Here is a 25348-nt window from a genome sequence, read left to right on the forward strand (position 1 = left end):
GTTAAGGAAGATATTTAAGTGGCTTGAACATGTTATATATTATGGAGTATGTCTTCATTATAAGTTAATGTGTACTGGTATCACCCAGGAATACTGTTTTCTACCAAGAATCATACCATGAGACAGTGAGCACACAGGAAATGTAAACAGAGATTTGATTTGGGTTGGTCTTGCTCTATTACTCTTGCACTCGCAGGAAAGGGGCAGCTTGTTTTTTGTAACACATGGTGATGGCCTCAAGGAGCTGTTAGGACATGTGCTCCTTTCTGCCTGTCTAAAGTAGAAGGAACATGTGTCAGGCTGTTACAGTAATTATCACTTGCTCTACCACAGTAGTAAATGTGCTTTGAAATTGCCAAAGGAAATATCGCTTTCTGCCTAGAATCAGAACATGAGTCTGTGTGCACACAGGAATTGTTGTCAGCGTTTTAATTTGTGTTGCTGTTGTTCTGTAAAACTTGCACATTCAGGAAAGGCCCATCTTGTTTTCTTCCAATGTGTTAGTTAGCACTCAGCAGAAATCAGTATCTCAAAAATGTGAGGCAAATGCAAACACATTTGAAAATAGCATGGTAGATTTTTTATCAATTCTTGCAATGGCTGAGGTGGTTTCTACATGTTGAAAACTCCAATTAACCCTTACTACACATGTACTCTTACACACATGTATGTACTCTTCATGCAGTTGTGGGAGTCTCCATGCAGATCTCTCTTGCAGCTGACAGTACACAGTCTCCAGAAACACACTCTTTGCACACTCGCAGCAGCTTCTCCTACACTCCCATGCGTAATAGTCAGCTCAGTGTGGTGTTTCAGATAGCAGTGTGTAACGCAAACAGATTCAACGTCACCAAGGCTCCTTTTCTTTTCTCTAGTCTAATCAGTCACCCTCTAACACATGGTCATGGTCTCAAGGAGCTGTTAGGACATGTGCTCCTTTCTGCCCGTCTAAACTAGAAGGAACATGTGTCAGGCTGTTACAGTAATTATCACTTGCTCTACCCCAGTAGTAAATGTGCTTTCAAATTGCCAAAGGAAATATCGCTTTCTGCCTAGAATCAGACCATGAGTCTGTTTGCACACAGGAATTGTTGTCAGCGTTTTAATTTGTGTTGCTGTTGTTCTGTAAAACTTGCACATTCAGGAAAGGCCCAGCTTGTTTTCTTCCAATGTGTTGGTTAGCACTTAGCAGAAATCAGTATCTCAAAAATGTGAGGCAAATGCAAACACATTTGAAAATAGCATGGTAGATTTTTCATCATTTCTTGCAATGGGGGAGGAGCCAAGATGGCGACCGGGACGGCAGCGTAGGCTCCCGGCTCCGTGAACCTCCACATCCCGCACAGATATCCTGCATGTGATCCTCAGCCTGCGCTACATGCCCGTGTTTGTGATTGAGAGCGGCAACCGATCGTGTGATCCTGAAGTTTCTGGCGGCGGTACCGCCTGAGAAATGTTCGTTTGAAGTTTGCGGCCTGTGCAGCCCTGGGGCCGGGACCTCGGGTGGACAACATGGCCGGGCGGCAGTTCAACAACAGCGGCCATTGGTGACCGGGTGGAGTCGGAATACCGAAGCGGAGCGAATATTGGCCTGAATCTCGCTGTGGTCGCTCCTACCATCGAGCGTGGCGTAACGGGTGCACACCCGGGGTGACGATTCCAGGGTCTTTCGGCGATTGCCTGGGCCCTCGCCAGTGAACTGATCGGACGCGGCCTGTGGCTCGTCCCGATGTGCGCGGGCTGCTCCCGGTTTTCGCGGGCACTGGCCCAGGAGGAGAACGACTGTTACCTGTGACCACACACTGGATGCATATTTTGCCTGCCTCCGGAACCCTGTTCGCAGTGACATGGAACTTGATGCGCTTGTGCCTGAGTCCCGGTTCCCATCTGGGGTGGCCCTGCCCTGCGGCCATCTTGATGGGATGGACTCTATCATCCTGTTCATTGGGTCACAGCAAGATGGGGAGTGTGTGGCGCAGAGGAGCGGAGCGAGCGCAGGGGGCTGTGCTGGGGTACGGTGACCTTCTCGAAGCTCTCGGAGCCCTTCATTTCACCCTGGTTCACGGCGCCCGGGTATTGGGGAGGAAGCTGGATGGTATTGCATCAGCGTCGGAACAGTTGCGGTCTGCCTGTCCCCAGGTACACAAGGATCTGCTTCACCCTACACAGGAGGAAAGTAACGTGACCGCCTCTGTGAATAAGGGACAGCTGGAAATTTCGGACACTGTGGCAGCGTGTGGTCGGCTGGCTGTGGGGTCGGCCTGTTCCGGAGATTTTGGACTTGAGCAGAAGGTGGTGATTTTGTCCCATGCGCGGCCTCCGGCGACCCAGGCGATCTTCCCGCAGCGGTCGCCTGCTCTGGCTGATTCCTCCTTCCTGGACCTTGTGTGCGGCGAAGGCCCTGGGGCAGTACTGGGAAAGGTGATCTTCCATGACGATGACTGTGTTGGTGTTCAGAGACATCCTCCCTACATGTGTGTGTCCCTTCCTGGTCTTCTTTGGACGCTCCTCTTCCTTGTAACTTTGGACATGATAATGGGTCGCTGGGTATGCATTGGTGGATTCGCAAAGCGTGGCCAAGGATAAGGCTGATCCTTCAGAGGTTGTCATTTAATAGGCGGCGGGCTTGGGGGTTGTGTGCTCTCACAGCATAACTGATAGTGTAGTCTGTGAATAATGCTCCCCATTTCTCTTAGACATGGTCGAATTTTTGTTGTTTACTGTTTGTTTTGGGGAGGAATATATTGTGCGGGAGGGAGAAGCCAGGGGCATGGTTGAAGGCCATCCTCCAGTTTATTCCTACTCTCTCCCCTTCTCTGTTAGGGGGGGTTTCTTCTCTTTCCCCTTTTTCTCTGTTTCTTCTATATTTCGGGTCTGGTTCTGGGGCGACAGGCACACTGCGGGGGGGGCCGTAGTCATCTGCAGAGGTGCAGGGTGGGGGGTTGGGGGAGGGGCTTCTTTAGTCCTTTACTTTGTTCCTATGGCCTCCTTTTTCTTCTCTTATTCTTCTTTGTCTTTCTTTTCTGGGGTCAGTACGGTAGGTTTCCTTCGTTGCCAATCATTGTTTTTTATTTGTGCATCAATTTCCGTGATGTCTTCTGGGTCCTAGGGCAGGGGACTGCAGGCGCAAACGGCTCGTGACATTCCTCCACATTCTGAACCTCCTGTTTCAGCGCCATTGACTTGATAGATTGCTGTTCATTGTTGACGTTCACTACTCTGCCTGCCATTTTTCGCTGCTGAGAACTTGATTGGCACCTGATCCTTCTATCCCTTATTGTAAAATGAAAACCTTTTATATCCTGGTTTCCCTTTGGGCTGTTCGCTGGACTAGAGTATACTAGCATGGAGAATCTGCTTCCCGAGGTGCTGCGTGTGATTCAGATTTGCTTGCTGTTACTTTAACTGCTTAGCGGCCGGCCCCGAGGGTTGTAGGCCCATACTTGTCTTTGGTTGCAATGTCAATAAAGGTTTTTCACAAAAAAAAAAAAAAAAAGAAAATTCTTGCAATGGCTGAGGTGGTTTCTACATGTTGAAAACTCCAATTAACCCTTACCACACATGTACTCTTACACACATGTCTGTACTCTTCATGCAGTAGTGGGAGTCTCCATGCAGATCTCTCTTGCAGCTGACAATACACAGTCTCCAGAAACACACTCTTTGCACACACGCAGCAGCTTCTGCTTACTCCCATGCGTAATAGTCAGCTCTGTGTGGTGTTTCAGATAGCAGTGTGTAATGCAAACAGATTCAACGTCGCCAAGGCTCATTTCCTTTGCTCTAGTCTAATCACTCACCCTCTAACACATGGTCATGGTCTCAAGGAGCTGTTAGGACATGTGCTCCTTTCTGCCTGTCTAAACTATGAGGAACATGTGTCAGGCTGTTACAGTAATTATCACTTGCTCTACCCCAGTAGTAAATGTGCTTTCAAATTGCCAAAGGAAATATCGCTTTCTGCCTAGAATCAGACCATGAGTCTGTGTGCACACAGGAATTGTTGTCAGCGTTTTAATTTGTGTTGCTGTTGTTCTGTAAAACTTGCACATTCAGGAAAGGCCCAGCTTGTTTTCTTCCAATGTGTTGGTTAGCACTCAGCAGAAATCAGTATCTCAAAAATGTGAGGCAAATGCAAACACATTTGAAAATAGCATGGTAGATTTTTCATCAATTCTTGCAATGGCTGAGGTGGTTTCTACATGTTGAAAACTCCAATTAACCCTTACTACACATGTACTCTTACACAAATGTCTGTACTCTTCATGCAGTTGTGGGAGTCTCCATGCAGATCTCTCTTGCAGCTGACAATACACAGTCTCCAGAAACACACTCTTTGCACACACGCAGCAGCTTCTCCTACGCTCCCATGCATAATAGTCAGCTCTGTGTGGTGTTTCAGATAGCTGTGTGTAACGCAAACAGATTCAACGTCACCAAGGCTCATTTCCTTTGCTGTAGTCTAATCACTCACCCTGTAACACATGGTCATGTTGTCAAATAGCTGTAAGGACATGTGCTCTTTTCTACTTCTTTAAAATATAACAAAAATGTGTCAAGCTGTCACAGTAATTATCATTTTCTCCTCAACATAAGTAAATGTGCATTCAAATTGCCAACCAAATATCTTTTTCTGCCTAGAATCACACCATGAGTCTGTGTGCACACAGGAATTGTTGTCAGAGATTTAATTCATGTTTCTTCTATTTTGTAAGAGTTTGACTCGTAGGAAAGGATCAGCTCATGTGATAGGATTTGAAAAGTTGAAAAAAAAACATTGTAATGAATTTAAATTACATAAAGGTATTTTTTTTAGTTTTTTGCAGGTATTGCTGAGCAACAGTGAAAAAATATAAAGATGCCTATAAAGTCAAGAAAAAGAAAAGAAAAGAAACAACAACTATATTTGAAGACGACTGATAAAAAAAAAATAGGAGGCGAAGCATGTGTTGGAAAACAGAAAAAGTCTTCTGGTAAGCAAACTAAAGAATTTTTAAAAAATATCTTCCAAAAAAAAAAAATGATCAAAAGATACATTCAAACAGTGTTTCAAGTACAAAACAACAACAGAGTCGACAGCAAAAACAAAATGCTAATATAGACTCAGAAGTTAGGAAGAGTGACTTAACACGGAAAATAGATTTTAAAAACATTCGTCGAAAAATGTTTCAGAGAAGAGTGATGTTAAATTTGCTGAAGGATGTGAAAAAATATAAGAAAAAAACCAAATTTTATAAGAAAAAGAAATTAATTGAAAGTACTGCTACCAAGGCATTAGAAATAAAAAAAAACTATTCATTTTAATTTTGAACAGGATGCGTAGATTAGATAAATTAGTGAATGCAATGAAGTCACAAAGCAAAAGGAAAAGAGAAGTCAAAAAAAAAAACTTTTGTAAAGTGTTCTTAGGAGAATGGAAGCATAGTTCAAGTACTGAACCATTTTTTAATGAAGAGAGTTATCTTCAAAGTAATAGTTTGTTGCATGCAGTTGACACCAATGGTAGAGCTTATGAAGTTAAGGATGGTTGTGTAATGGAAAAGGAGAAAATGGTTCCAAGAAATGAGGAACAAGTGATGGCTGATGAGGTTATGGGAAGACGTCCTAAAGCCCCAGTGTACACTTGGAATTGTAGTAGTATTTGTACTGTGTGTCAGGAATCTATTGATAAATTACGTGACTTTCTAAGAGAATATAGTAAAAAGAGTGTTAAACAGAAGATTAAGGTGCTTCAAAGACTAGATCCATGCAGAGTGAGAGAGAATACTGGTTTGCAAGGACATTCTCTGGCTTGTCTATCTAGGAAAGTGTGTCAAAGTGTTTTTCACCATTTTAGGATGCTGGCTGTTCATCATACTGAAATGAGAAAGTTTGTGAGAACATTGTATTTTGCTAAAAGTCCAGCACTAAAGTTAAATGAGTTGAATAATGCTCTGTTCCGTGGATCTGTATCAGATGTAGTGAAGGTTACTGATGAGATTCAGTTTTGTTACTTTGGTCCAGAGCAAGAAAGTGTAGAAAATGACACAGTGATTGATGAAAATGTGGAAGAGAATGTAGAACTCACTGTTAGTAAAAATTTTGAGGATGAAATGACAAAATTTACTATCATCTCTAATGAAAGACCAAATATTACTTGTATTTGTTGCCGGAGAAGCCATTACAAAATTAAAACAAGGAATGATGATCTGTATAAAAAAAGTGAAAATGAAGATAATTATAAGTGGAAAGATTTTGCAACATATATATTTCTGGAAAATTGTTTTGATTTGGGTGAAGATCAGCGTATTTGTAAATACTGTTATAACAAGTTAGAAGAAAATAGAATGCCAGCTAGAGCTGTACATAATAATTTAGAATTGGTTGATATTCCTCCAGAACTTTCTGATTTAAATACGTATGAGTCTATACTCATTCAATGTGTCCATCCGTTTCAGACCATAGTGCGTATGGAGCCAAAAACTGGTAAATTACCTCCTTCGGATTTACAAAGAGGTTTAAAAGGAAGAGTTGTCTATTTGCCATTGGATTTTTAAAAAAATATGGAAACAATTGATGCAGATACTTTGGAAACTGAACCATTAGTTATTCTGGTTAATGGTGTACCTACAAAGAATAAGAAAATTTGACAGGAGCTGGTGGATGTACGAAAAGTACAAAGAGCAAATTTGTATTTGAAAAAAAATAATAAATGGTATGAAGCCATTTATATGGATGAAGATGAAGAAGAAATACTAGAAGACACAGGAATACCAACTGGGCAACGTGAAAAAGTGGATAAGTCAAAAGAAGAAGAAATTTATGAACATTTCAGCATACATCCTCTACATTCTAAAGAAGTTATGGGAAACGCTATTGATCTGTTTCAGATGAAGAAAGCACAAGGAACTCCCGTGAGTGTATGGGAGGAGAGCTTGGAAGCTCATTGTTTTCCCCAGCTGTTTCCTACAGGAGAAGGAGGACGATATGATGAACGTCCAGTACAGATTCCTGCTTCTGAGTATCGGACTACAATACTATATGCAGAAGATCCGAGATTTCGTCAAAGTATTCCTTATTTGTTCCATCTTTTATTTGAAAGTGACTTGTCAGCACTATCTTATGCAGTAAATCACATTTTGAAAACTGGAGTACATCTACGTAATGTGACTGCAAAGGATTTTATGAACAAAGTGCAACAGCGAGATGATCATTTGGAATCTCAATTGATCAATTTGATGGCTTGTCAGCGTGGGACGAATGAATATTGGTACCGACGCCATGGAGAATTGAAATGTATGTTACGGAATTTAGGAACTCCTACATGGTTCCTTACCCTAAGCTGTGCTGAGTACGCTTGGGATGATCTTCTGGATTTTCTTCGAGAGGCAAATTCAAATATTGATAACATCCAATACAAGACAGCAGGAGAATTGTGCTCATTGGATCCGGTTAATGTTTGCAGATATTTCAATCATAGATTTGAGGCTATGATGTCCTTCATCTGCAATAAAAAAAATCCACCTCTTGAAGAAGTTGTGGATTTCTTTTGGAGAAAAGAGTACCAAGCCAGAGGTGCTCCTCATATTCATATGCTGTTGTGGATCAAGGATGCTCCAAAATTTGGAACAGATTCTGATGATGCAGTTTTAAGTTTCATCGAAGGATATGCAACATGTGCTATACCTAAAAGTACAGAAGAGAATAATTTAAAAGAGCAAGTTTTACGTTTCCAAAGTCATCGGTGTGGAAAATACTGTCGACGAAAGTACAAGAGTAAAGATAAATTCTACACAAAATGTCGATTTGGATTTCCACGACCTGTTCTTTCAAAAGGAAGAGTAAACAGTTTTATGTCAGCTGTGCGACATACTATTACAAGAAAATCGCCTAAAAATACCTACAATCTAAGAAGAAAAGAAGAGTCAAAATATATAAATGACTGCAACCCAGTCATTTTATCCATGAGGAATGCTAACATGGATATACAGTATGTGGCTGACAGTTCTATTGCTGTTGCTCGCTATGTCACATCTTACATCACTAAATCTGAGAAAACGGAATTGAAAGAAATGTGGGAAGAGATTTCTCACGAGAAGACTGTCAGTAAGAAGCTATACAGTTTCAGTTTAAAGATGTTATCGCATCGAGAACTTGGATCCTACGAATGCTCAGATAGGTTATCATCTGCAAGTCTGTACTCAAAATCCAGAAGAATAATTTGGGCAAGTTTAGGTCTTGCAGGAATGCGAAATCGGGTACTGAAATCTATTCGAGAAATTGAATATTTAGCAGAGTACGAACCAGAAAGTACAGACATTTTAAGAACAAACATGTTGGACACATATTATCCACAAAGAAGTCATCACCTTCAGAACATGTGTCTCTATGAAGTGCTGCAGAACTTTATTTTTAAACGGAATGTCACAGAAGATATCAACAATGGAAAATATAAAGTCATTGGTGAGGAAGGATGTTTGGTGAAGCAAACAAAAGGAAGTTTGATAAACCACCGGAAGCTGAGTTGCGACACTCCTGATAAAAAGGAATTTTACTACTTGGCACTTTTGCAGCTGTTTAAACCATGGCGTTCAGAGGACGAACTACTTGGAGAATTTCAGAGCTATGAAGATTCCTTCAATGCTAGCAAAGACAGCATTGAATGCAGTACTTTCACAACTTATGTTCAAATGTTAAATGAAGAAATTGAACAAGAAGCAACAATTGCAGCTGAAATAGCTAGAGACAGTTCTCAAGACAGTCAAAGTTCTGGGACATTCAGTCAAGATCCTCTAGGACAACCGATCATCGAAAATGAAGCAGCAATAGCTATGAACGAAGTGGAAACAGCTATGAATCAAGCTCAGGAAGATTTAGTAGACTTAACATATTTGGAGGAGCAACTGAATGAAGAACAAAAACAAATTTATGAAGAAGTCAGACAAAAAATTGATCACGGATTACTACATGAAAATAAAGAGTGCTCATGCACATCTTTTGAACCAATGAGAATGTATGTAAGTGGACAAGCAGGAACTGGAAAAAGTTTCTTAATTAATGTAAATAGAAGCTACCTACAGAAGAAAATGGAATCCATTTTGTCTTGTGTTGTTACTGCTCCAACTGGGTTAGCAGCGTATAACATCAAAGGAGTTACCTTACATTGTTTGCTAATGTTACCAGTAGAGCATGAGAACAAAATACAGTACCACAAACTAGCAGGAGAAGCATGCTTGGAAGTTTCAAGAGTATTGAAGAAAATGAAAGTACTCATTATTGATGAGGTTAGCATGGTATCAAACTTAATGCTTGCCTTTGTGCATTTAAGAATGCAGCAAATTCTGAAGACAGACTTTGACGTCCTATTTGGAGGAAAACACGTCATAGTTTTTGGAGATCTTTTGCAACTTACTCCAGTTAAAGGACAACCGGTATTCCATACACTTACACATGAAGACACAAAAAAGTCATTAGGAAGTATAGGCAATGTAAATATTTGGACATATTTTGAGTATAAGGAACTCATTACCAATATGAGGCAAGCCAATGATGAGGACTATGCAAGTATTCTGAAAGATATAAGAATTGGACTACTCACAGAACATGGCAGAAAAGCATTACAGAGTCGATTGCTGAGTAATTTGTTTCCAACAGAAGAAATAGTTCAAGAGAAAATATACAAGGAAATTGCAGAAAAAAATACTGTAATCTGCTTAATGCCAACACTACATGAATGCTCTGTATTCAATCAAGAACTTTTGAAATTGGAAAATGAAGAGATCATAAAACTGGAAGCTGTGGATAAAATAGAACATGAACGAATAACTGTTATATTGACAGGCAAATTGGGTACTATATTGGATTCTCTGGAGAAAAACATTTAAAAAACAGCTGGTTTGGAAAAGAATCTTTATGTGTGTATGAACTGTAGGGTAATTTTAAGACGGAATTTGGATGTAGAGAAAGGTTTAGTGAATGGAGCTATGGGAAGAGTTGTGGGTTTTATTAATTACCAGAAAAAAGTTGGAATTGAATGTTTAAAAATAAAATTTGATCAGATACAAGAGATTAAAGACATTTGTCGTTGTTCAGTTTGTTTCTTGCTTGTGAAAGACTTATATGTGCGTAGGAAGCAGTTTCCGTTTTCTCTAGCATATGCTGTAACTATTCACAAATCTCAAGGATTAACTGTTGATAGTGCTTTTGTAAACATTGGATCTACTGTGTTTAAAGAAGGTATGGCATATGTTGCTTTGTCACGCGTGAAAAATTATCTGGTTTATTCATGATAGACTTTGATGATTCAAAAGTAAGTGCTGATGCAAACTGTGTAAAGGAGTATAATAGATTAAGAAGAAGCTATGCTCCTCATTTAGGTCAGTATCCTGTGTTTGAAAAACGTGTTGTTTGTCGGAAAAGGAGATTTGAGAATATCTGTAATGAGGGTGTACAGAAGAGAAAACAAAAAGATAGTGATGTGACTGCAAGCAAAAAGAAAAAGGACAGTGTGGAAGAGGTTGTTGGTTGTCATTTTGAAAATAGCTCTGGTGTCAACTGCTACGCAAATGTAGTGCTGAATGTTGTATTTTATCTTGATTTTTTGCAAGAGCAGATAACACTAAATCATGAAAAAAGATTCTGTTCTTTGCTGAGTCTCCTCTATGAGAAGCTGAGTAATGATAAAACTAAAATAGAAAGTGCTTCTGATGTTAGAAATCTTTTAGATGTATGTTCTGGACGTACACAGTTTACACAAAATGTCCAGCAAGATGCACAGGAATTCTTGATGTATATCCTGATGGTACTGAAAGATGAAGGGGTAGAAGTAGAACATTTATTTGGTGTCTCTTATAAATGGGAACATTGTTGTGATAACTGTATGAACACAAGCAGTAGTAATGTTGATTCTGAAAGGTTCATATATTTACCATTACCAGAGAGTAAAACAGTGACTTTTAGTAAATTAGTTAACCCCTTCAGCGCTGGGCGAATTCCGCCGCGGTGCTGAAGGGTTCGAGCGCGGGCGGGCTCATGACGGAACGGTTCCGTCATGAGCACAGCTCAACCGTGGCTCATGACGGAACCGTTCCGTCATGAGCATGGAAGGGGTTAAAGATGCTAATCACAACATGGAATGTTCTCAATGTAAATCAGACATGTTGTCAACGTTATTTTTAAAGAAATATGGACAGTATGTAATTTTAATGATGCAACGTTGTAGAGCTGATGGTTCAAAATTGGACACTTTAATAAAGAAGTTTACAGGACAACAATTATCAATATCTGGAAAAACTTTTGTTGCAGTTGCAATAATTTTTCATGATCGACCTTCTATAACTTCTGGTCATTACACAGTTTATCTTAAATGTGAAAAAGGATGGACACTGTGTAATGATTCTCAATTGATTTTCAAGCAACGTTTGCCTTATGATTTACCCAATTGTTACCTAATTTTTCTGAAACCCAAATTTTAAATACTAACATCATCATTGGAAGAAAGCATTATTAAAATTTAAAAGGATTAAAATTGGATATTTCACTCAAAAGAGATTTTAAACTTACCATTTGGCCGTAAGGAAAGGTAAAACAAACAATTGTGGACTTCTTTGACAGATATTATTTTGGAAAATGTTCTTTTGTAACAAGGTTTACAGACGTTATTTTTTGGAAATTGTTATTCTTCTTAAAAGGTATTTTTAACATTTCTATTAAGGTATGTTTTAGTGAGGATACGTTTGGGGCTTTTTTAAACAATCTTTCAGATTGTTTTTTTTTGCCCGCTGTTAAATGATGAATACAATTGATTTCACTATTTTCAGTGAAAATCAAAACATTCTGAAAACAGCAAAAAAAGGGCAAAAAATTGCTTTGCTAAATATGAAAAAACATGTACTGTTTAATAAAGTGTATTGTTGAATATTAATACTTTTTTTCTTTTTTTCAGAACTAGAAAGAAAATTTAGAAGATGTTATTCAGTTATCTTTGCAATTAAATAAAAACATTTAATTATAAATTATTTATTTTGATGGTCAGGTAAGTTTAACCTATCTGTATGTGTCACTGGTTTCGTTTCATGCTTCCTTTTCTTCACCTCTCCTTACTCTACTTTTCTCATTTCTCTTCTCACTCTCTCTTCCTGCTTTACTACTCTTTTGTAACTTCCTCACTCCTTCTATACTACTCCCCTACCTTTACTACCTCCATCACTAATTTTTCATCCCTGTTTCTTTTTCTGTATCCATATGTCTTAGTCTTTTTAACTGCCTTACTCCTTCTCAGTTGTTTGCTCTCTGTGTCTGTATCTGTCACTCTCGGTTTGTCTGTTTTACCCTTAATTTCCTTAACATCTCTGGGGCACATTTACAAGACACCTGCACCACCACTACGTCAATTTTCAAGATGAACTAGTGGCGCAGGGTACTTTTCCATATTTACAAGGAGAGGATAAGCCTCTTTGTGTGTCTTTTCCTCTCCTTGTAAATACAGGCAATTGAAATGCAGCACTAAAATGAGCTATTATCTTTTTTGGGTACCTATACATAAATAATGATGTAGAGTTTAAAGTTTAATAGGAACACTCTCTTCCCTTCATCTGTGAAATGTACACCATCTCAGGTCAAGGGACACACCCTTGACCTGGTCTGGTCAACCTACCAGCAAGTCAGACTTTTAAAGTGTCTCCCATGTGTCTGGTCGGATCACTTCCTCATCTCTTGCTGGGTTCCCCTGGACGGTCCTCCCACACTTTTACCTCCAGAGTGGAGGAGAGTGCGAAGTTGGCATAAGATCGAGTCGGATAATCTCACTGATTTCCTTCAAAAACTTCCTCCGCTTAGGTCTGAGGAGGACCATACCAACATTGACTTAACCAGCCAATCTCTTAGTGACACTCTCCTCCTGGCTATTGACCATCTAGCACCAGTACGCAGGGAAAGAGTCAAGCCCAAAAATAAAGGGGCCCCCTGGTTCAACGAGGCACTACGGATACATAAACAGAGCCTACGTAAAGCTGAAAGACAGTGGAGAAGAGCTTATAAGGCTTCTGACCTGATCCTTTATAAAGCTGCTCTGGCCCTGTATAAGAAAGCTATCACCTCAAGGAAAGCAGAATATTATGAGGCTCGGATTATTGAGGCACCTAATAAGCAAAAGGAAACTTTTAAGATTCTAAAAGAGCTTAGCAGTAAGGTCGATGTGCCTTCGACTCAAATACCTTTCGATGTTGACACCTTGCAGTCCTTCTTTCTGCAGAAAGTGGTGGATATTTTGCTTGAGATCAATAGATCCCCGGTGATTGCCGCTAATCAAGGGCTAGTGTCGCCTCAAACGTCACCAGTCCAATGGCTTGCTCAATTCCCGCCGCTGGACTCAGAAACCCTGGCCTTCCTGATAAATAAGATCAAATCCGGCTCACCGGCTGATCCCTGTCCTCCTAGGATTTTCCAGTTGGCTCGCCCAATCTTAGAATGTCAGATTCTCTCGCTCCTTAACAACTCCCTGGCCTCGGGTCAGGTGCCAAGTAACCTGAAGGAGGCTCGAGTTATTCCTTTACTGAAAAAGCCAGGAGCTAATAAGGCTGAATTGAAAAACTACAGGCCTATCTCACAACTCCCCTTTCTGGCTAAAGTTATGGAGCAACATGTCCTAAAACACCTTTCAGGTTTTTTGGACACATTTAAGCTTCTACATCCACGTCAGGCAGGATTTAGAGCATACCATAGTACGGAGTTAGTCATGCTGTCCGTCCTCGACGATCTTAGATTGAATGCTGATAAGAGAGAGCCAAGCGCACTTGTGCTCTTGGACCTCTCCGCAGCATTTGATACGGTCAGCCATTCCATCTTGCTGACCCGTCTGTTGGACCTGGGACTCAGGGGCTCGGCCCTTGATTGGCTAAAATCCTTTCTCTCTGGGCGCTCGCAAAGGGTGCAGCTTGGCGACCGTTGTTCTAAGAAAGGTGTCATTCCATGCGGGGTACCCCAGGGCTCTGCGCTGTCCCCTCTGCTCTTTAATATCTATCTGCAACCCTTGGTGGCCGCCTTATCCAATCTTGACTGTCGTGTCTTTAATTATGCTGATGACACCCAGCTCATTCTGAGGATTGACAATTCAGCTCAAGCCCAAGAGACGGTTCAAAACATCTTAAGATTCACAGCTGGTTGGATGACAGCGAATTCTTTAAAAATCAACCCCGATAAAACAGAGGTCCTCGTCATCCCAACTATCAACAACTCTTGGGGTGACCTGTTCTGGCCCAAAGAACCTGGGACCCCCCCATGCCCTTCCCCAGCTGTGAAGAGTCTGGGCATTAAGATTGATGCAGAACTTTCAGTAAGTCATCAAGTCTCCTCTGTGGTAGGCATCTGCTCTGGTATTATGAGGCAACTGAGGAAACTAGTCCCCATTCTGTCTACCTCCTCTATGAAATCCATAGTCTCGGCTACTATTCTGTCTCGCCTTGACTATGGAAATGCGCTGTACCTAGGTCTCCCTCTGAAACTCACTAACCGGCTCCAGGTGGCACAGAATGATGCCGCTAGGCTAATTTTTGGCCTTCCCAGAAGGTCTCATGCAACACCTCTGCTTCTAAAGCTACACTGGCTGCCCGTTAGACAACGCGCTAAATTTAAGGCCCTATGTATCGCCCATAAGTCCCTCTATGGTCACGCTCCCAGCTACATTAGGGATCGCCTGGCTAAGTATGTTCCGGGACGCCTACTCCGCTCTACAGATGCTTTCCAACTGGTCTGTCCCCGAAGCAACTTGGCCTCCAAGGGCGGGCGAGCTTTCTCTGTGATCCTGCCACGCCTTTGGAATCAACTGCCAGATGCCGTTCGGAAAGAGCCAGGCTTACTCCCTTTTCGAAAGATACTAAAAACGCTGCTTTTCAGAGACATTTTCTAAGATCTCTGCGACCAGGACTGTCTTTACCGGGCTAATTTTGCAATCTCCTTCTGTCAAGCGCTAAGAGACCTGTCGGTATACATGCGCTATATAAATTCCCCTACAAATACAAATACAAATCTCTTTTTAAATTACTTTGCCACTCCCCTCTCTTTGTCAGGGAGTCCCTGAAGGTTTACTAAAGGTGAAAAAAATGTTTGCTTTTTTTTTTAAATCCATTGGGTGCGCGCTGAGTGCGCGCACCCTAAAAAAAAAAAGAGAAATAGATTCTAAAAAACAAGTTTTTGTGTTTTGATTTTAGGTGGCTCTAAAAAGAGCCCTTGAGTTAATGTAGGGACAGAGGAAGAGAAAAACGAAAAAAAAAATAACAAAGGTATAGCCTTTCGCAAGGATGCTCCTCAAATTTTCTTTGAATGAGATCAATACTGCTCTCACCCAAAGTAATAAGAGTACCACAATCCATGCAGTGTGTACTCATCCTCCCAAAACAAGGACGAATATCCAGAGGTGTGGAAGAAGGTGAAGGCACCACTGCAGAAGAAGTGCTCGCCTGAGCTGCCGAAGATGTGCTCGGCTGATCTGCTGCAGATGTCGTCGGCTGAGCAGGTGGAGGGTTTGCTCCAGAAGCTCAACGAAAAGTCACTGGATGCATTGCCTCAACGTGCCTCGTCATAGTATGAATACTAAAAGAGTACTTCTTGTTAGCATTCCCACGTGACAAGACACGCTGACACAGTTTGCAGGTGACCTTTGGTGCATTCGCCTTCTTTTGTCCCTCTGGAAAAGTGAAAAACTGCCATATGAAGGAGTCTTTCTGCTTCCTCTGCCTCTGTCTCTCAAGAGTGTCCTGTTCACTCTCAGAAGATGGCTGCTGCTCTGCCATTGTATCTCAACACACAGATTAGCTCCTTCTCCTAGGGAATCAGAACTAACAATGAGGGGGGTGGGTGTGATTTTGGAAGAATCTGGAACTAAAAGTACTTTGAACCAATGAAAAGTGATGTTTCTGGATCACATGACTTGCCATGAGGGGATTGGGTGTGGTGTTGAAACAATCTGAAACTGAAAGTAATGAAAACCAATTAAAAGTGTTGTTTTATTCATCCCATACCCCGAGGTGCGCGCACGGAGCAAGCTCCCAGCGCGCACGGTGCAATTACACATGCGCGAATGCGTACGCGCGTATGCGCATTAGTCTTGTGCGCGTACGTAACACGTATACGCAGCACGCGCGCATGCGCAAACGTCAGCGCGCGTACTGTACGCGTATACGCAACTGTACCGCGTGGTGAACGTACGACGTACGCACGCATGCGTACGTACGCATGCGTACTGGGTGCGCGCTACGAGCGTGCACTAAAACGTATGTATGCGTACGTAAATAACGTACGCCGGAATAAAAAAAAAACGTACGCAAACGTACAAGGTGCGCGCTGTGAGCGCGCACCCATTAGAATTTATAAAAAAAAAAAAAGTGATCATAACTTAATAGAAGATATTAACTATGTTGTTCAACTTTATCCTAATTGAAAGTTACAAAAAAAAATGAGCCGCACCAAATTAAAGGATACAGATAATATATAAATGTATACATAGGGAAATTTTTGAAAAACAAATATATAAAAAATATAATTAAAAAATACAAAAATTAGCATTTAAAAAACCTTTGAAATTCACGGAAAAAACCATAGGTTTCACACGCGTTATAGTTAGGAATTAGCATTTAAAAAACCTTGCAAATTCACTGAAAAAACCAGAGGTTTCACACACGTTATAGTTAGCTGGACATTTCACTCGTACAAAACCAATGAAATTCCCCCGTTATAGTTAGTTCAGCTAACTATAACTCGCGCGCCCGCAATCCACTGCTGATGACGTCACATATTACATCACTCATGCAATGGTCAGTGACATCACTCATGACATCACTGATGACATCTCAAATGACATCACTGATGACATCATCCTTGTGATAGAGTGGCAGACCTCCTCTCACCCTAATATAACCTTTGATACACACATTCAAAAATAGAAAGTAAAATTTTCAAAACAATGGACATACCAATACCAGTTACAAAAACCTATTCAGTAATTGTAAGATCCACATACACATCCACTCATTCACCAACAGTCCTATACAGTCACTCATACATGCACTCACTCATCATATGTATTCATACACCTATACATTTTGTTACAGAACGCCACTCATCCATAAAGTTACACACACACGTAGTCATTCATGCTAATAAAGAATCAAACATCCATTTACCTGCATATTCAGTTATACACACACCACCACACTTACTTCTACAGAAACTTACACATACTTAGTCTTTTAAACAATCACTTATAGAAACACATACTTATTCATACAGGAACTCTTTCAATCTCTCACTCTCACATATACTCACTTATATACACCAATAGTCACATATACTAGTTTAAAACATATGTAGTTACTCATAGAGACACTATTGAGACAGTCATTCACTCACTAACACACCCATGCACACACTCATCCACCCATACAGTCCTGCACACATGCTGTCTTCAACACATACAAACAGTGAGTCACTCATTCATGCACCTATGCACTACGTAATACCCCCCACCGAACCATGCAGACACTCAGACTGATACTCAAAAAAACAACTAATAACCTATATAGACACCCATGTAGCTACTCACCAACCCATGCAGCCACTTATATACAAAGTGACAGACTGATACAGATATTTGCATATTTAAACATTACTCACTAAGATACACTTAATCAGTCAGTAATGCAATCAATTTTTCAAAAACAAATCATCCATTTAGACATTTATATACCCATTTGTTCTTCCATCGACCTTGAGATATACATAGATAAAACATATATAATTTTCAGAAAAACACACATTCACTGGATGATGTCATCAGTGATGTAATTTGAGTTGTCATGAGTGATGTCATGAGTGATGTCACTGACCATGTCATGAGTGATGTAATATGTGACGTCATCAGCAGTGGATTGCGGGCGCGCGAGTTATAGTTAGCTGAACTAACCATAACGGGGGAATTTCATCGGTTTTGTACGAGTGAAATGTCCAGCTAACTATAACGTGTGTGAAAACTCTGTTTTTTTCAGTGAATTTGCAAGGTTTTTTAAATGCTAATTCCTAACTATAACGTGTGTGAAACCTATGGTTTTTTTCAGTGAATATATATATATATATATATATATATATATATATATATATATATATATATATATATATATATATTATCTACTGGCGGTCGCCAGTAGATAGTTATAGTTAGGACCGTGTTTCCATAGGAAATCCGCAACATTCTATTTGGAATAACTTTGGCGCCGGTTGACGAATCCTCGCGAAATTTTCAAAATAGGTGGGGCGCTCCGCTCCGCTCCTACCCTGAAAGTCTCGGGGGGATTCGTAAAGCGGGGGCTGAGAAAAAAGGGGGGTCCCAAAACGCGTTTTCCCCCTGGAATTTTCCATAGGGAACTTTAGTCCAAGGTACAGCCCGAACGGCTGAACAGAATTACTTGAAATGTGGCAGAGAGGTAGTACTCAGGTCAGGGATGTGCCTTTTGCAGGTCTGGTGTCAATCTGTTCAGTAGTTCCTGAGAAAATCAAAAGTAAAATCATATATATATGTGGGCGGAGCCTAACCACACATCTCATCCTGAGATCTGATTGGCTGTCAGCACTTCATCCAAGAAGTGTTGGCAGCCATCTTGGGACCAATACACATGATAGCACCTCATTAAAAAGCATTGCAGTTAATAGAAGGTTTTAAGACTTTAGTTACACTATAAATCATTTGTTGATGGTACCATACTCATTTTAGGAATTGTGGTATGTTCTAAGGTGATTTCACCATGTGAAAAAGCCTTCTGCTGGGATATCATGATTGAGAGAAAAATATTTTCTCATGCTTTTCCCACAGAGGTTTGGAAGGTGATCTATAAGCTAAACTGAGAGCTTATTTTCTGTAAATTCACTTTATCTTTCTCAGTCATGTGAGAATGAAGTCTGACATTCTCTGTAAAACATGTACATCCAACAAGGGCAGAGACTGTCAGTTGATTCCTTTGTGTTCTACTGCAGCTTCCCAGAGTGTTCCAAAGAACAACTAGAGCGCTAACAGTCCTACTTATGATAAACGTATGGCACACCTGAAGCCATCTTGCTTGGATTAAAGTGGTAACTCTTAAAACATTTAATTTAAAAAGGAACAAAATGAGGGGGTTCATTTTTCCATAAAAAGTATGATTAGTGCTGCAGAAAGAAAAATTAGGGCACATTTTGAGTGACTTCTCAAATCCTCTTCTATTTCATTAAAAAATTCTGACATGCAGACTGAAACATGCACTTTCAATACCAGCAGCAGTTTTCCCTGGTGAGCAGTAGCTTTACTACAGTGATCTAATGAGCAAAAAGAGTGCTAACATTCTGAATTTATGGCAAATGTGTGACACATCTGACTGCCTTTGGAATCAAAGTAAAAAACTGAAAGTATTTCCTACTGAGGAGACTGCAGTAAATGAGGAAATTAGGAAACTTCATAACGAATAAGTCTGCCAAGATTGCCACCAGAGACAAAAGAGCCCAAATGTAGCCCAAATATCACCCAGATGTAGCCCAAGTATAGCCCAATGACAGAATGTCCCAGAGTGTTCTTAAAAACAACTAGAGCGCTTACTGTCTTCATTATGACAAAAGTATGGCACACCTGAAGCCATCTTGATTGGAATAAACTGGTAACACTTAAAACATTTAATTTAAAAAGGAACACAATGAGGGGGTTCATTTTGCCATAGAAATTATGATTAATGCTGAAGAAAGAAAATGAGGGCACATTTTGAGTGACTTCTCAAATCCTCTTCTATTTCATTAAAACATTCTGACATGCAGACTGAAACATGCACTTTTAATACCAGGAGCAGACTTCCATGGTGAACAGTAGTTTTACTACAGTGATCTAATGAGCAACTAGAGTGCTAACATTCAGAATTTATGGCAAATGTGTGACATATCAGAATACCTTCATGATGGAATCAAAGTAAAACACTGAAAGCATTTCCTACTGAGGAGACTGCAGTACATGAGGAAATTAGGAAACTTCATAACAAATAAATCTCCCAAGATGGCCACCGGAGACAAAAGAGCCCAAATGTAGCCCAAAATCACCCAGATGTAGCCCAAATATAGCCCAATGACAGAAGTGTGCAAAACACTTATTATTTTGTGTTTTTGCAGTGTTATATAGTGCAGACTTGTCAGGTATTGGAGTGCTTTACATGAGCATTGGTTACATCACACAAGAACAAATTCATTTTGGTTGTAGACATGGGGAGACTAAGTGATTTTACCAGAATCACAGAATGTCGAGCTGAAGCAGAAACTCCAACCTGGTTCCCCAGTTGCAAAGTCTGCAGTTCTGGAAGTAACACCACATCCTCTCCCCTAAGTGCAACATTTAATCAAGTGGTCAACTGGATAAAAAAACATAAAGGTAACAAATAATTTAAAAGTGCTTTCTCGCTATTTGAAAACTCAGAAAATATGTCCTTATTTTAGTCTTTTAGAGCACTAACCATAATTTTGATGCCAATAAGACCCTCTCATATATGTAATTTCTAAAGGAAATGCTCTAGGTATTACAGTTTTGATTACATCAAGATGACGTCAGGCGTTCCACACTTTTGTAATAAATATAGAATGTTAGCAATCTATTTGTTCATTAGGATACTGTTGAGAGGCAGAGGCCAGTGGCACGGACTCTGAAAATTTAAGGCAGGTAGGAGGGTGCAAAGGCAACAATTTAACCACACTGAGCAGGCAGGAAGGACCGTGGCAGCACAACAGACTATGGAGGGCAGTGGAAAGGGGGGCAGGGGCAACACACCAACAATACAGGACTTGCAAGAGAGGCTGTGGCAATGTAATAGACCATTGTGGGCAGAAGGAAGAGGCAATGGTAGTACAACCATACATGCCAACAGACCCGATTCAGCCAGGAAACGTCCAATGTTTTTAAGCTCAAATGGGCTTTATTTTATCTGTCTCCTGTCTACAATCTCCTCTTTTTCAATGTAACTCAAAGGGGAAAATCAATACCCCAGTTTTTTTCAAAATCTCCCTCTTACCAAGTTCAAAATGTTCGCAAGTATGGTACATTGGATCATGGAAGGAAATGGGGTAGGGACATGGACTTGGATAACAGAGGACAGGAGGGACATGGAGAGGTGCACCAAACTGACCCTGCAGGGCAGGCATCAGGGTTTGCAGCAGCACAATACACCACACAGGGCATGCGGGACGGGAGTGCAGCACAACAATCCATAGAAAGCAAGAGGGAGGGGACAGGACCATGCACATGGACAACAGAGAACAGAGGGGCAAGAGGCAGGACCATAATGGACAGACAGGAGAGAAAGCTGCACCATAAAGGGCAGGAGGGATGATTCAGGGGCCTTACAATGGAACAGACAAGCCAGGAGGGAGGGAGTAGGGGTCTGCACATGTAACAGAGGGCTGGGGGCAAGGGGGCAGGGCAGGAGCAGCAAGATAGCCATGGAGGTCAGGCAGGATGGGCACTAGAAGCAAGACACACCATGAAGAGCAACAGTGAGACTGTGATGGCATACACACAGACCATGGAGGGAAGGTGGGAGGGATTCAGGGGCAGCTAACTGACCACACAGGGAAGGTGGGAGGGGCCATGGCAGCACAGAAGACCATGCATGGCAAGTGGGAGGGTTAGTGGTAGCACAATGGCTATGATGGGCAAGAAGGAGGGTGCAGGGGCATGCACAAAGGACGATGGAGGATAGGGTCAGGACCTGTGCACAGACAAGAAAGTTTAGGGGAAGGGGCCTCACAACAGACTGCACGGGGCAGGTAGGAGGAGCAGTTGCAGCACAACAGACCAGGGAGGGCAGAAGGGTGTGGCAGTACAATGGACCATGTAGGACAGGAGGAAGAGGATAGGGGCATGGCATGTGGACAGGCAGGGTGGAGGTGGCAGGGACAGGTTACAGTCATCTGACAATGCTAGGCAGGTGGGAGGGGAATGGCAGCTCAACAGAACACTCAGCGTAGATAGGAGTGGCAGGTCCATGGAACATGGTGAGCAAAAAGTATGGAGCAGGGGCATACACAAAAACATCGGAGGGCAGGGGGAAGGAGAATAGGGGCAGCAAGCTAAGCACAGAGTTTAAACAGGAGGTCAATGATGGGGCATAGAATTGGGCAATGGAGGGCAGGAGGAGTGGACTGGTACATCATACTAAATTGAGGGCAGTGGCAGCACATCAGACCATGCATGGCAGGAGGGAGGAGGCTAGTCCATGGATTCACACAACAGAGGATAGGGAGGAGGGGGATGGGGCAGCAAGCTAACTGTTCAGAGAAGGCGGGTATTAGGAACTTTATTGTTTTTAAAACGTGTGTCTGTGCGAGCTACTTAAAATATGAACAAGTATGCAGCATAATCTCACTTTTATTCAGGAAGAAGAGGACGTTTGTGACTGTGACTCCGGGCTCACTTGGCAGAAACACCCCCTGACCCTCCACCCCCTATCGCAAAATGTAATGCCCGTGAAAAGGGTAGGTGAACACAGTGTTATATAGAACATAGTCCTGAGAGCACGATTGAAAATGAAAACTAGATATAGTGTATGGTATAAACTATGCACCAAAAAGTGTGATATAAGATGAACCGGGCGTGAAATATAATATGCAATACATTGTGCGCAATGACAGATTCATTGGAGAGCGCGAGATAGCACAGGCACTAGCTCGTGCTATGCGATATGCGCCTTGGAGTGTAATATGCACAGGACAGTGTTGTGTAACCTAACTAGTCTCTAAAGTTGTAATATAAAATATGTGCTGGGGAGTGTAACGTTGCATATGCACTGTGACAAAGATATGGATCCCAGATTGTAATATGTATGGCATAGCACTGTGCGTTATAACATAGGCATCGAGGAAGGCACGTTAGATGGGGCAATATAACCCGTGCGAAGACAAGTGTGACATGACATATTCACGGGGTGGTGTTACAGTGCACATGGGCTAGAGAGTGTCATAGCATATGCACTAGCTAGTGGAATACAACACAGAGGTGTGTGGCACTCAGCAGGCAATGGTGGGTGTAACACAGCATTGGGCTCTGCCAGGAGCGCGCTGTGACTCTCAAGTGATGTTCGTCCCCTTTCCAGAGAGTAAAATAAAAAGTATTACACATCCGGCAGTGGATGTGTGTTTTATTAACCGTGAGGGGGGTTTTTTGCATAGTTTTGGTCGAATTTTTGTCGAATCCCCTTTGAATGGCTTGGTGTGCATGTGTATTAAATGTGCCCGTCAATAGCTACCCATGTTTGTATAAATAAACGACAAGGGTGTCTACCGGGATTAGGCATGGTAGGGCATCAGACATGTCAGAGCTTCACTAGTGGTGTAAATACATTCCACGTGGATTCATTGTATGCATAGTCGCCTTTTAATGAATATCACGCAAATCGTCATGGTGATAGGTACGTACGGTTTGTCCAGCATGTCCTAGGTGTGTCTATAAATATATATTTTTTAAAAATAATAAAAAACAGTGGCCGGCCCTGGGGATTGGGGTCAAAAAAATATAATTAGGAGACAGGCCCTGGGGGATGGGGTCATCAGGGCCAATAAATTAGAATAAGAAGGGGAACCACACAGCCCCCCTTCTTAAAAAATTAAAATAAACAAAAGACTGGCATCGTGCCGGAGGCCACGCCCCCTCCTTGCAGCACTCTGCAAACGCGCCCCCTGGCGAGTTGTAAGTTGGGGAATTAATTCCTCTTCAACACTGAGGGTCCCTGAGGGCCAACTAGCCCAACAGGCATCTCCAGTATGCACCAGGGAGCTGCGCTGCAGACAGGTGTTCTGAGGCCAAGCCCCTTTTTACACCTCTCTGCAACGCAGCTCTGTGGCGCTTACTGGAGGTACCTAGTGGTCTAGTTTGACCCTAGGGACCCTTAGGATTCAAGGGGACTTAATCTCTCAACTTAGAACAGCCACAGGGCGCGTTTACACAGTGGTGAAGGTAGGGGACGGGGCCTGAGGTGACGTGTGCAAACACGCACTATGGCACGTTTTGAATTGGGGTTATAATTTTCCTTCAATACTGAGGGCCCCTGGGGGCTAACTAGCCCACCAAGTGCTTCCAGTAAGCGCCACTGATCTGCATTGCAGAGAGGTGGTCCAGGCCGTGCCACTTTTTACACCTCTCTGCAATGCAGCTCTGTGGCACTTACTGGAGGTACCTAGTGGGTTAGTTGGACCCTAGGGACCCTCAGGATTCAAATGAACTTAATCTCCCAACTAAAAACGGACACAGGGCGTGTTTACACAGTGGTGAAGGGAGGGGACGGGGCCTGAGTTAACGTGTGCAAAAACGCCCTGTGGCCTGTTTTAAGAGGTAGTTTTAATCCCCCTGCCCTTTTATATACTAGGGGCTTACAGAGGAGGTCATGCTAATCACAGGGGGACCCCAACGCATAATGTTCCCTAGTGTAACGTAGGTGTTTTCACTGTATTCTAAGTGTCTTTTAACATAGCACTGGCTCTAGGACTGGTTAGTCAGACTCAGTTACCACCAGTATCCGTCTGAAAAAGTTGAGAGTACAGGATGATTTTGCAACAAGGCTTCTTTCTGCTCTTCTTTTTGTTCTTTCTGCACGTTATCCTTCTTCCTGCACTTTTCTTCGTCTTTGAGGACTTCTGTTGCTTCTTTCTGCACTTCTTTTTTTTCTTTCTGTGCATTTTTTCTTCTTTCTTCACATGTCCTATCTCTGTAGGCATAGTTAGAAATTAGCATTTAAAAAACCTTTGAAATTCACAGAAAAAAACATAGGTTTCAGGCACGTTATAGTTAGGAATTAGCATTTAAAAAACCTCAGAAATTCACTGAAAAAACCATAGGTTTCAGGGGTGTTGTAGTTAGCTGGACTTTTCACTTGTACAAAACCATTGAAATTCCCCCGTTATAGTTAGTTCAGCTAACTATAACTCGCGCGCCCGCAATGCACTGCTGATGACGTCACATATTACATCATTCATGACATGGTCAGTGACATCACTGATGACATCACTAATGACATCTCAAATGACATCACTGATGACATCACTGATGGCATCATCCAGTGACTGTGAGTTCTGTAAAGTTTAAATATGTTTGATATATTTATAGTGAAAGGCCTGTGGAAGAATGAGTGGGTGTACAAGTGTGTGGATGGATGATTTTCTAGGTGCATAACTGACTCTATAAGTGAGTCATTAAATCTATCTTACTGCAGACTAGTGACTAAACTGTGTGAATGTCTGTATGTGTCTGTGTGTAGGTGTATAAGTGGCTGCATGGTTTTGTAAATAGCTATATGAGTGTCTATATGGGTTATTGATTGGTTGTCTG

This window comes from Triturus cristatus, chromosome 2_1, assembly GCF_964204655.1.
Source record: "Triturus cristatus chromosome 2_1, aTriCri1.1, whole genome shotgun sequence".
NCBI classification, from domain to species: domain Eukaryota; kingdom Metazoa; phylum Chordata; class Amphibia; order Caudata; family Salamandridae; genus Triturus; species Triturus cristatus.